The following is a 13,539-nucleotide window of genomic DNA, read 5'->3' on the forward strand; positions in this document are numbered from 1 at the left end:
CGGATCTGGCTGCTCCATGCTGACTGGCGGCTCTGGCTGCTTCATGCTGACTGGCGGCTCTGGCTGCTCCATGCTGACTGGCGGCTCTGGCTGCTCCATGCTGACTGACGGCTCTGGCTGCTCCATGCTGACTGACGGCTCTGGCTGCTCCATGCTGACTGACGGCTCTGGCTGCTCCATGCTGACTGGCGGCTCTGGTTGCTCCTTGCAGACTGGCAGCTCTGGCGGCTCCTTGCAGACTGGCAGCTCTGGCGGCTCCTTGCAGACTGGCAGCTCTGGCGGATCCTTGCAAACTGGCAGCTCTGGCAGCTCCTTGCAGACTAGCAGCTCTGGCTACTCCTTGCAGACTGGCAGCTCTGGCGGCATCCTGCAGACTGGCAGCTCCTTGCAGACTGGCGGCTCTGGTTTCTCCATGCTGACTGGCAGCTCTGGCTGCTCCATGCTGACTGACGGATCTGGCTGCTCCATGCTGACTGACGGATCTGGCTGCTCCATGCTGACTGGCGGCTCTGGCTGCTTCATGCTGACTGGCGGCTCTGGCTGCTCCATGCTGACTGGCGGCTCTGGCTGCTCCAAGCTGACTGACGGATCTGGCTGCTCCATGCTGACAGACGGATCTGGCTGCTCCATGCTGACTGGCGGATCTGGCTGCTTCATGTTGACTGGCGGCTCTGGCTGCTCCATGCTGACTGGCGGCTCTGGCTGCTCCATGCTGACTGACGGCTCTGGCTGCTCCATGCAGACTGGCGGCTCTGGTTGCTCCTTGCAGACTGGCGGCTCTGGCGGCTCCTTGCAGACTGGCAGCTCTGGCGGCTCCTTGCAGACTGGCAGCTCCTTGCAGACTGGCAGCTCTGGCGGCATCCTGCAGACTGGCAGCTCCTTGCAGACTGGCAGTTCAGGCTTCTCTTTACAGACTGGCAGCTCTGAACAGGCGGGAGACTCCGGCAGCGCTGTAGAGGAGGAAGGCTCTGGCAGCGCTAAACAGGCGGGAGACTCCGGCAGCGCTGGAGAGGAGGAAGGCTCTGACTGCGCTGAACAGGCGGTAGTCTCCGGCAGCGCTGTAGAGGAGGAAGGCTCTGGCAGCGCTGGATAGACGGGAGACCCCGGCAGCGCTGGAGAGGAGGAAGGCTCTGGCAGCGCTGGACAGGCGAGGCGCACTGTAGGCCTGATGCGTGGTGCTGGCACTGGTGGTACTAGGCCGAGAACACCCACAGGAAGCCTGGTGCGGGGAGCTGCCACCGGAGGGCTGATGCGTGGAGGTGGTACTGGATAGACCGGACCATGCAGGCGCACTGGAGCTCTTGAGCACCGAGCCTGCCCAACCTTACCTGGTTGAATACTCCCGGTCGCCCTGCCAGTGCGGTGAGGTGGAATAGCCCGCACTGGGCTATGCAGGCGAACCGGAGACACCAAGAGCAAGGCTGGTGCCATGTAAGCCGGAGACCAGATGCGTAGAGCCGGCTTCATGACACTTGGCTCGATGCTTACTCTAGCCCGGCCGATACGCGGAGCTGGTATGTACCGCACCGGGCTATGCACCCGCACTGGAGACACTGTGCGCACCACAGCATAACACGATGCCTGCCTGGTTTCTCTAGCCCCCAGTAATCACAGGAAGTTTGCGCAGGTCTCCTACCTGGCGTAGCCATACTCCCTGTGAGCCCCCCCCCCAAGACATTTTTGGGGCTGACTCTCGGGCTTCCATCCGCGTCGCCGTGCTGCCTCCTCATACCAGCGCCTCTCCGCTTTCACCGCCTCCAGTTCTTCTTTGGGGCGGCGATATTCACCAGGCTGTGCCCAGGGTCCTTTACCGTCCAATATCTCCTCCCATGTCCAGATATCCGGATTTCGCTGCTCCTGTTGCCGCTGCCTGTCACCAGTCCGCTTGGTCCTGTTGTGGTGGGTGATTCTGTTACGGTTTTCTTGCGGTGAAGGAGAGGCGGACCAAGACGCAGCGTGGTTTCTATTCATGTTTAATAAAGATGAAACACGAACAGTACAAAAACAATAAATGTAACGAGAAAACCTAACAGCCTATACTGGTGCACAAACAAACACAGAGACAGGAACAATCAAACAAGCAAACTTCAGACGGGCCTGGACATGTACTGGCTTAGGCAGGGGGACACGTCTGGCACTGCAGGATTTGAGTCCCTGGCGGCGTAGTGTGTTACTGATGGTAGGCTTCGTTACTTTGGTCCCAGCTCTCTGCAGGTCATTCACTAGGTCCCCCCGTGTGATTCTGGGATTTTTGCTCACCGTTCTTGTGATCATTTTGACCCCATGGGGTGAGATCTTGCGTGGAGCCCCAGATTGAGGGAGATTATCAGTGGTTTTGTATGTCTTCCATTTCCTAATAATTGCTCCCACAGTTGATTTCTTCAAACCAAGCTGCTTACCTATTGTAGATTCAGTCTTCCCAGCCTGGTGCAGGTCTACAATTTTGTTTCTGGTGTCCTTTGACAGCTCTTTGGTCTTGGTCATAGTGGAGTTTGGAGTGTGACTGTTTGAGGTTGTGGACAGGTGTCTTTCATACTGATAACAAGTTCGAACAGGTGCCATTAATACAGCTAACGAGTGGAGGACAGAGGAGCCTCTTAAAGAAGAAGTTACAGGTCTGTGAGAGCCAGAAATCTTGCTTGTTTGTAGGTGACCAAATACTTATTTTCCACCATAATTTGCAAATAAATTCATTAAAAATCCTACAATGTGATTTTCTGGATTTTTTTTCTCATTCTGTCTGTCATAGTTGAAGTGTACCTATGATGAAAATTACAGGCCTCTCTCATCTTTTTAAGTGGGAGAACTTGCACAATTGGTGGCTGACTAAATACTTTTTGCCCCACTGTATATATATTTATATTATTATATTATACATATTCAGCTCTGGAAAAAATTTAGAGTGCAAATGATCAGTTTCTCTGTTTTTACTATGTGTATATATATATGTGTCTGGGTCAAATAAAATAAAATAATATATATACTACTGACAACATTTCTCCCAAATTCCAAATAAAAGTCATTTAGAGCATTTATTTGCAGAAAATGAAAACTGGTCAAAATATCCAAAAAGGTGCAGTGTTGTCAGACCTCGAATAATGCTAAGAAATTAAGTTCATATTAATTTTTAAATAACACAATAGTAATGTTTTAACTTAAGAAGACATAAATCAATGTTTGGTAGAATAACCCTGATTTTCAATCACAGCTTTCTCCACCAGTCTTTGACATTGATGTTGGGTGACATTATGCCAATCCAGGTGTTAAAATTCAAATAGCTCGGCTTTGTTTGTGGTCCTTCATCCACACCTTGATTGACCTGGCTGTGCAGCATGGAGCATTGTCCTGCTGGAAGAAACACTCCTCAGAGTTGGGGAACATTGTCAGAGCAGAAGGAAGCCAGTTTTCTTGCAGGATAACCTTGTACGTGGCTTGATTCATGCGTCCTTCACAAAGACAAATCTTCCCGATTCTAGCCTTACAGCCCCAGATCATCACCGATCCTACACCAAATTTCACAGTGGGTGCAAGACACTGTGGCTTGTAGGCCTCTCGAGGTGTAGCACCAAATTTTGGTGAAATTTGGTGGAGGATCGGGGATGATCTAGCGTTCATCACCTGTCCTCCACAATTTATGTATTTCCAATGTTGTTGTTCTTGTTTTGTTTTTTGCAATCCACAATTTTTTTTTATCCTGCAACCCACCTGAATCCCTGCTTCAACCCACAAGTGGGTCCCAACCCGCAGTTTGGGATCCACTACTCTACAGTATGAGAGTGTTTGAGGATTGAAGGGAAGTGTTCCTAAGCTCTCTCCTCCTATTAACCATATTTGTCTGTTTCAACTCCAATAAAAACAGCAAATCGATCTCATCCAGCCTTATCTGAAGGATCTTTGAAGTTGTCTTGGTAACAGGACTCACTTTCCCTCCAAAAAGAGACTGGTGCAATATTTATCACGCTTCACAGAAATGTGAATGTAAAAAAAAAGAGAGAAAATCCTTGACATTTTCATCAAAAGCATTTTAATCAGGCAGTCTGCAGGTCAACTAATGACTTCGCAGAGAGAGGCCCTTGCCGGGCAGTTAGCTTCAAAGCGCTAGCTCATTAGCGTTAGCGCCTCTGATTATGATACTCAATCTCACATAGGCTACACTCCATCTCTCCTTATCACACACACGCTCAGCCGTCATTAGAGTAGTTAGCATCATTAGTATGATTAGCAGCCAAGGTCAGTGTTTGAAGCCACAGACAGCAACATCCATCTTCCTTCAACCAGCCTTTCAAATGCACGCACACAAGCACACACACACACAACCCAGCCTTTTAAAATGTCTCCCGCTACTCTGCTACTCTCTGCCCAATGTTTCGGTGCTGTAATTAGAATCTTCCTCTCTGCTTTTCACTCACACACATCAGAGAGGAGAGGAAAGGAAGAGAGGTGAGATGAGGAGGAACAGAGAGGAAAGGAGAGGGGAGGAGGTAAGGTGAGGAGAGGAAGAAAGAGGAGAGGAGAGGAAATGAGGAGAGGTGGGGGAGGAGAGGAAGAAAAGACGAGAGAAGAGGTCAGATCTGTTGTTATACAGTGCCTTAAGAAAGTATTCATACCCCTTGACTTTTTGCTGTGTTACAGAACAAAAAGGATGACAAAAAGTTGAATAGTTTAAAAAGTATAAAAGATATCAAAAAGTTAAATGTAAGCACACTATTCCACAACAGTCTACACGTTATAAAGTTTGAAAGCATATCTAGCACAAACAGTGTAAGAGGAGAAACTTGCGAAATAAGTATGATGAGGATTTAAATTCGTGACTTTTGCTTCACAAGTCCCACCTAATAAGAAGGATGTGGAGATTTAAAGAAATATTGATAATAATAAGAAGAAGGATGTGGAGATTTAAAGACCCATTGATAATTAGAAGAAGAAGGATTTGGAGATTTAAAGACCCATTGATAATTAGAAGAAGAAGGATGTGGAGATTTAAAGACACATTGATATTAAGAAGAAGAAGGATTTGGAAATTTAAAGACCCATTGATATTAAGAAGAAGTAGGATTTGGAGATTTAAAGACCCATTGATAATAATAAGAAGAAGGATGTGGAGATTTAAAGACCCATTGATAATAATAATAAGAAGGATGTGGAGATTTAAACACCCATTGATAATAATAATAAGAAGGATGTGGAGATTTAAACACCCATTGATAATAATAAGAAGAAGGATGTGGAGATTTAAAGGCCCATTGATAATAATAAGAAGAAGGATGTGGAGATGTAAAGACCCATTGATAATAAGAAGAAGGAGGATGTGGAGATTTAAAGACCCATTGATAATAATAATAAGAAGAAGGATGTGGAGATTTAAAGACCCATTGATAATAAGAAGAAGAAGGATGTGGAGATTTAAAGACCCATTGATAATAATAATAAGAAGGATGTGGAGATTTAAAGACCCATTGATAATAATAATAAGAAGAAGGATGTGGAGATTTAAAGACCCATTGATAATAATAAGAAGAAGAAGGATGTGGAGATTTAAAGACCCATTGATAATAAGAAGAAGAACGATGTGGATATTTAAAGACCCACTGATAATAAGAAGAAGAAGGATGTGGAGATTTAAAGACCCATTGATAATAATAATAAGAAGAAGTACAGTGACTTTAAAAAGTATTCACACTACTTGGATTTTTACTTAAATAAAAAAATAGGTTTTGTTGTCACTGTCATACACACAATACCCTATAACGTAAAAATGGCGTTATGTTTACAAATGTTTACAAATTAATACAAAAGGAAAGTTGACATATTGTTAATGAGCCTAAATAAGCCTAAATAAGTTCATGAGTAAAAGTGTGCTTATCAAGTCCCATAATACGACTCACTCAGTGTGCAATAAATGAAATCAAATGAAATATATATATATATATATATATATTCATACACATGGCTAGCAGATGTTAATGCAAGTGTATTGAAATGCTTGTGCTTCTAGTTCCAACAGTGCAATAATATCTAACAAGTAATCTAACAATTCCCAACAACTACCTAATACACACAAATCTAACAATAATAGTGTTAAAATGATTTGTGAATGACTAACTCATCTCTGTACCCCACACATACAATTATCTGTAAGATCCCTCAGTTGAGCAGTGCATTTCAAACACAGATTCAACCACAAAGCCCAGGGAGGATTTCCAATGCCTCGCAAATAAGGACACCTATTGGTAAATGGGTAAAAAAAAAAAATCTGACATTGAATATCCCATTGAGCATGGTGAAGTTATTTATTACACTTTGCATGGTCTATCAATACACCCAGTCTCTACAAAGATACAGGCATCCTTCCTTACTCAGTTGCCGGAGAGGAAGGAACCCGCTCAGGGATTTCACCATGAGGCCAATGGTGACTTTAAAACAGTTACAGAATTTAATGGCTGTGATATGTGAAAACATGAGGATGGATCAACAACATTGTAGTTACTCCACAATACTATAACCCAATTTACAGAGTGAAAAGAAGGAAGCCTGTACAGAATACAAATATTCCAAAATATGCATCCTGTTTACAACAAGGCACTAAAGTAAAACTGCAAAAAATGTGACAAAGCAAATCACTTTTTGCCCTGAATACAAAGTGTTATGTTTGGGGAAAATTCAATACAACACGATACTGAGTACCACTTTTAAAGCATAGTGGTGGCTGCATCATGTTATGGGTATGTTTGTAATCGTTAAGGACTGGGGAGTTTTTCCAGGATAAAAAATAAATGGAATGGAGCTAAGCATTGCGAAAATCCTAGAGGAAAAACCTGGTTTAGTCTGACTTCCACCAGTCACAGCGAGATAAATTCACCTTTCAGCAGTACAATAACCTAAAACACAAGGCCAAACCTACACTGGAGTTGTTTACCGAGAAGACAGTGAATGTTCCTGAGTGGCTGAGTTGAAAATCTATGGCATGTCTATCTGTATTGAATTTTTTATAAATGTGCAAACATTTCTAAAAACATGTTTTCACTTTGTAATTATGGGATATTGTGTGTGGATGTGTGAATAATACAGTTTAGGAACAAAATGTGGAATAAGTCAAGGGGTATGATTACTTTCTGAAAGCACTGTATATATCCCGATTATTTGATTCTGAATCAGAGGACAGCAGGATATGGTTGTCCCCTTAACGTTTACTTAAAGGTTGACTCAGTGATGACTTAGGTGCACAAAGTAAACAGCATAGTGTGTCAATTCTGCAGTAAGCATTGAAGCACAAGGCTAAACTCCCACACTGTTTTGGTCCCATACCACGCTCTAACAGAGTGAAGCAAACCCATGCACATGCAACAGATTCTGTGTGTGACTGTGTGGGGAGTCTTGTATCTCATGCAATGTCTGCAGTGCTGCTCATGGAAACGTAATTTCACAGAATTGACCATTAAACAGGTACAGTATTTGTGACCCACCACCTGGATTTGGTCCTATATACCAACATTTTGAATTCTGTTTGTTTACATTGGATAAAAGTAGAGACTCGGGGCTAGAAAATGTTATGTCATACACTGCAGTTGAGGAACAATGGGAAAGTAATTCTGCTATGAAAGTTAATAAACTTGTAACCCCTCTTTTGAGAAAATTTGCCCGTGAATGTTTTGGTAAACCCACTGGAGAGCTCTCAGATAGTAGCTTCCATCAATGTAATTGTCTGCAACACTTCCAATCCCCAATATATTTTTTTGCAAATAAATAAATACAGACACACACACACACACACACACACACACACACACACACACACACACACACACACACACACACACATACATACATACATACATACATACATACATACATACATGTACAGTACCAGTTTGGACACGCCTACTCATTCTAAGGTTTTTCTTTATTTTTAAAATTTTCTACAATGTAGAATAATAGTGAAGACATCAAAACTATGAAATAACACATATGGAATCATGTTGTAACCAGAAAAAGTGTTAAACAAATCAAAATATATTTTATTTTTTACATTCTTCAATGTAGCCACCCTTTGTGTTGATGACAGCTTTGCACACTCTTGACATTCTCTCAATCAGCTTCATGAGGTAGTCACCTGGAATGCATTTAACAGGTGTGGCTTGTTAATGTGTGGAATTTCTTTCCTTCGTAATGTGTTTGAGCCAATCAGTTGTGTTGTGACAAGCTAGGGGTGATATACAGAAGATGGCCCCATTGGGTAAAAGACCAAGTCCATATTATGGTATGAACAGCTAAAATAAGCAAAGAGAAATGACAGTCCATCATTACTTTAAGACATGAAGGTCAGTCAATCTGGAAAATTTCAAGAACTTTGAAAGTTTTTTCAAGTGCAGTCGCAAAAACCATCAAGCGCTATGATGAAAACTGTCTCTCATGAGGACCGCCACAGGAAAGGAAGACCCAGAGTTACTTCGGCTGCAGAGGATAAAGTCGTTAGAGTTACCAGCCTCAAATTTGGTCCAAATTTGAGATTGTTGGTTCCAACCGCTGTGTCTTTGTGAGAGTCAGAGTAAGTGAACGGATGAAGTCTGCATGTGTGGTTCCCATCGTGAAGCATGGAGGAGGAGGTGTGATGGTGTGGGGGTACTTTGCTGGTGACACTGTCAATGATTTATTTAGAATTCAAGGCACTCTGAACCAGCATGGCTACCACAGCATTCTGCAGCAATATGCAAACCCTTAGTGGGACTGTCATTTGACCCAACACACCTCTGTGTAAGGGCTATTTCCTATAACCTCAAACTCTCCCAGTGGCATAGCTTCTGCCAGAGCAGCCAGTGAGGTCGTACCAGGGCCCGCAACGGGCACAGAATACCACCCCACCATGCCCAAATATTAATTGCTGACCACAATTTGACAAGAAGGTATTGCTTTAACATATGCTGTATGATAAATTATCCTATTGATGGTTTTGCCAACAATTTTCTTTTTCTACTACATAAATCAGCATGATATTTTAGTGTACTGATGACAATAAATCAAATTCCCTTGCTAAATAAATCATGTTATTCAATAGTTTCAATACCATGTTAAGATAATGAAATGCATTCTGGGATTTGTTGTGCAAATACTCTTCAAAGACTTGTTGTTTCTGTCATAATGTTAAGCAGCAGTTGATCTAGCTATCAAGAGACAAAGGCCGAAAGAAAATAGTCGAGAAAAGAAAATTACGGATTTAAAAATCAGCAATGTATCAACACAAGAATGGAGCCCAAAAGAGGAAGGCCAAAAATGAGAAAGCAATAAAAGTATCAAAATTAGTTCAATTAGATTACTTTTTCAAATGCAGTTCAAGTGCAGCCATTGCCAGCACAAGCAATGTCGCGGGAACAGAAGAGGATGTAGGTTTATCAGCGCAAGCTGCAGATTTTAGCGGGTCAAGTGAGCCAAGGCCAAGCTGTTCAATCATGCCAGAAGAAGCAACTTTGACAGAGGAGGATACAGGTTGTCAGGTATCGGTGGATATGACCCTGAGCACAAGCCAGGCCAGACAAGCTAGCCTTGAGGGCAGGGAGAGGCTAGAATCGTGGCGGCTGAGGAAACAGGTGGAAGTGACAGGGGGCATTATGCAACTCCGGGATGCTGGCAGAGTTCCTTTGTCCAGTGTCTGTGTTCTGTTACCCATTTTAATCTTTTTTGGGGGGCCAGTCTGAGATATGGCTTTTTCTTTGCAACTCTGCATAGAAGGCCAGCATCCCAGAGTCGCCTCTTCACTGTCGACATTGAGACTGGTGTTTTGCGGGTACTATTTAATGAAGTTGCCAGTTGAGGACTTATGAGGCAGTGTCTGTTTCTCAAACTAGACACTCTAATGTACTTGTCCTCTCGCTCAGTTGTGCACCGGGACCTCCCATCCTCTTTCTATTCTGGTTAGAGACAGTTTGCGCTGTTCTGTGACGGGAGTAGTACACAGCGTTGTACTATTTTCCTGCATGGAAAAGCCTTAATTTCTCAGAAAAAGAATAGACTGATGAGATTTAGAAGAAAGTTCTTTGTTTCTGGCCATTTTGAGCCTGTAATCGAACCCACAAATGCTGATGCTCCAGATACTCAACTCGTCTAAAGAAGGCCCATTTTATTGCTTCTTTAATCAGAACAACACTTTTCAGCTGTTTTAACATAATTTCAAAACGGTTTTCTAATGATCAATTAGCCTTTTAAAATGATACACTTGGATTAACTAACACAACGTGCCATTGGATCACAGTGATGGTTGCTGATAATGGGCCTCTACACCAATGTAGATAATCCATTAAAAATCAGCCATTTCCAGCTACAATAGTAATTTACGACATTAAAAATGAACACTGTATTTCTGATCATTTTGCTGTTATTTTAATGGACAAAAAAATATGCTTTTCTTTAAAAAACTTAAAAAAAACATTTTTAAGTGACCCCAAACTTTTGAACAGTAGTGTATATATCATCAACATGTATCGATCACAACTTTACTAATGCTGAAGAAAACACATTCTTTGAAGAAGTATCCAAATCCATAGGATGTAGAGATCACAATATAATAGCCATATCTAGGAAAACCAAAGTACCAAAGCCTGGGCCTAATATAGTGTATAATAGGTCATACAATAAGTTTTGTAGTTGTAATGGTTTTCCTCCTCTTTGTCTGAAGAGGAGAGGCGATAAGGATCGGAGGACCAATATGCGGCGTGGTAAGTGTCCATGGTTGTTTATTTAAACACATAAACTGAACTCTCCATACAAAAAACAATAAACGTAACTTGAATAACCGAAACCGAAAACAGTACCGTGTGGTGTAAAGCACAGACACGGAAAGAATCACCCACAAACAAACAGTGAAACCCAGGCTACCTAAGTATGATTCTCAATTAGAGACAACTAACGACACCTGCCTCTGATTGAGAACCATACTAGGCCGAACACAGAAAAACAAACTAGACACACAAAACATAGAATGCCCACCCAACTCACGTCCTGACCAACTAAAACAAACAATTAACACAATAAATAGGGTCAGAACGTGACTGTTAGAATTCTTATGAATAAATGAATAAACAATATCCCCATTTTAAATAGAATTGTAACTAAGTAAACTTATACTCTGTTTTATTATATCTGACCTGTTAAGGATGATGCGAATTTTCGCAGCTTTTTGTAAAAAATCGTGCAACATTTCAACGTCCTGCTACTCATGCCAGGAATATAGTATATGCATATGATAAGTATGTGTGTATAGAAAACACTCTGAAGTCTCTAAAACTTGTAAAATCGTGTCTGTGGCTATAACAGAGCGTGTTTAGGAGTAAAAATCCCAGGGAAAACTGTTCACCAAAAACACAAAAAAAATATTCATCCGCCAGTCAATGTATTGTCTAAGGCGATAGAAAATAGATGAGGTTCCGATTACAATGCCTACAGCTTCCACACGATGTCGCCAGTACTGGCATTTCATGGCTGGTTTATCCTTGGTGAGATGACGTGTAGGCACTTCCTGTCTTGGGGCGCACCGGAGGGAGTTATGAAAGTGAAAAAATGGACGATGATTTCAAGACTTGCTGCTATCGAATACAGATCGCCCCGTGATCAATTTGATCGATTATTAACGTTTATTAATACCTAAAGTTGGATTACAAAAGCAGTTTGAAGTGATTTGTATAAGTTTATAGGCAACTTTTTTAATTTTAGAAAGTGACGTTGCGTCTTGTAAAGGTGATTTTTCCTGGATCAGACCGGCCTTCATAAAATGACATTTGGGGATACAATGACGGATTTAATCGGGAAAAAGACCCAATTGTGATGTTTATGGGACATATAGGAGTGCCAACAAAGAAGCTCGTCAAAGGTAATGAATGTTTTATATTTTATTTCTGCGTTTTGTGTAGCGCCGGCTACCGCAAAGTATTTTGGGGGGTGCATGCTATCAGATAATAGCTTCTCATGCTTTCGCCGAAAAGCATTTTACAAATCTGACACGTTGGCTAGATTCACAACGAGTGTAGCTTTAATTGAGTATCTTGCGTGTGTGTTTTAATGAAAGTTTGAGTTTTATCGAGTACTATAGGTGGCGCTCTGAAGTTTCCGCTGATTTGGTTCCTGTGCAGGAACCACATCCGTAACATTAACAATATGAGTTCATAAGGTGGGATTGTGAGACACAGACAAGGAGTAATTAGAGTTAATGAACACCATTCCAACTAGGAATACAACTAATGGGTTGTGGACTGTGAAAACAGATAAGGTCGTTAGCCTATGGTTGACCCTACTGAAACTTAGCTCTGGGGTTTTTAGATAAGACAGTGAGTGCATTCCTAAGTTTTCTGTTAATTAGAACTGTAAGCTCAGTGGTGATTGATAATGTTGAGGGGTCAAAAGTTACCTGGGAGTGTGTTAGTAAGTTAGAATGAACTTTTCACCTCACTTTGTCCCGGTAGAGAGGAGGGGATTCTGTTAAAGCAATGAAATGACATCATGATCTGTATATAAACTGTTGTTCGTGGTTAAGTGGCAGCGTACTCCGAGAATAAATTCTGTTACATATTATTGAAAGACTAGTCTCCATCTATTTTATGCAAACAAGAATCTTACAAATTCTCATAAGATAGATAAAGGGTTTTCAATTAATGAAAGCACATTGGCATAAATAAATCACAGTAACAATTGGTCCTTCGAGTGGATTCCACAAACTTGCCTCTGTCGTCCGAAGGGAAAGCCGAAAGCCGTGCACGGAGACGGGTCTGACTCGTTATTTAAAGACCTGGCCTCTGGATTGAGGTTTCACCTCTAATGACGAGCAATCCCATATCCGGGAGCGTAATCATAGCCTCAAGCTCATTACCATAACGCAACGTTTCCTATTCATGAAAATCGCAAATGAAATTAAATAAATATATTCAAACACAAGCTTAGCCTTTTGTTAACAACACTATCTTCTCAGATTTTCAAAATATGCTTTTCAACCAAAGCTACACAAGTATTTGTGTAAGAGTATTGATAGCCTATCATAGCATTAAGCCTAGCATTCAGCAGGCAACATTTTCACAAAAACAAGAAAAGCATTCAAATAAAATAATTTACCTTTGAAGAACTTCGGATGTTTTCAATGACGAGACTCTTAGTTAGATAGAAAATGTTCATTTTTTCCCAAAATATTATTTGTGTAGACGAAATAGCTCCGTTTTGTTCATCACGTTTGGTTAAGAAAAATACCGGAAAATGCAATCACTTACAACGCCAAACTTTTTTCCAAATTAGCTCCATAATATCGACAGAAACATGGCAAACGTTGTTTAGAATCAATCCTCAAGGTGTTTTTCACATATCTATTCGATAATATATCAGTGGTGGCAGTTGGCTTCTCATCAGAAGCAAACGGAAAAATACTGCAGCTGGAGATTACGCAATAATTGCAACGGAGGACACCAAGCGACCACCTGGTAGATGTAGTCTCTTATGGTCAATCTTCCAATGATATGCCTACAAATACGTCACAATGCTGTAGACACCTTTGAGAAAACGTGGAAAACG

Source organism: Oncorhynchus mykiss, chromosome 4, assembly GCF_013265735.2.
Source record: "Oncorhynchus mykiss isolate Arlee chromosome 4, USDA_OmykA_1.1, whole genome shotgun sequence".
NCBI lineage: Eukaryota > Metazoa > Chordata > Actinopteri > Salmoniformes > Salmonidae > Oncorhynchus > Oncorhynchus mykiss.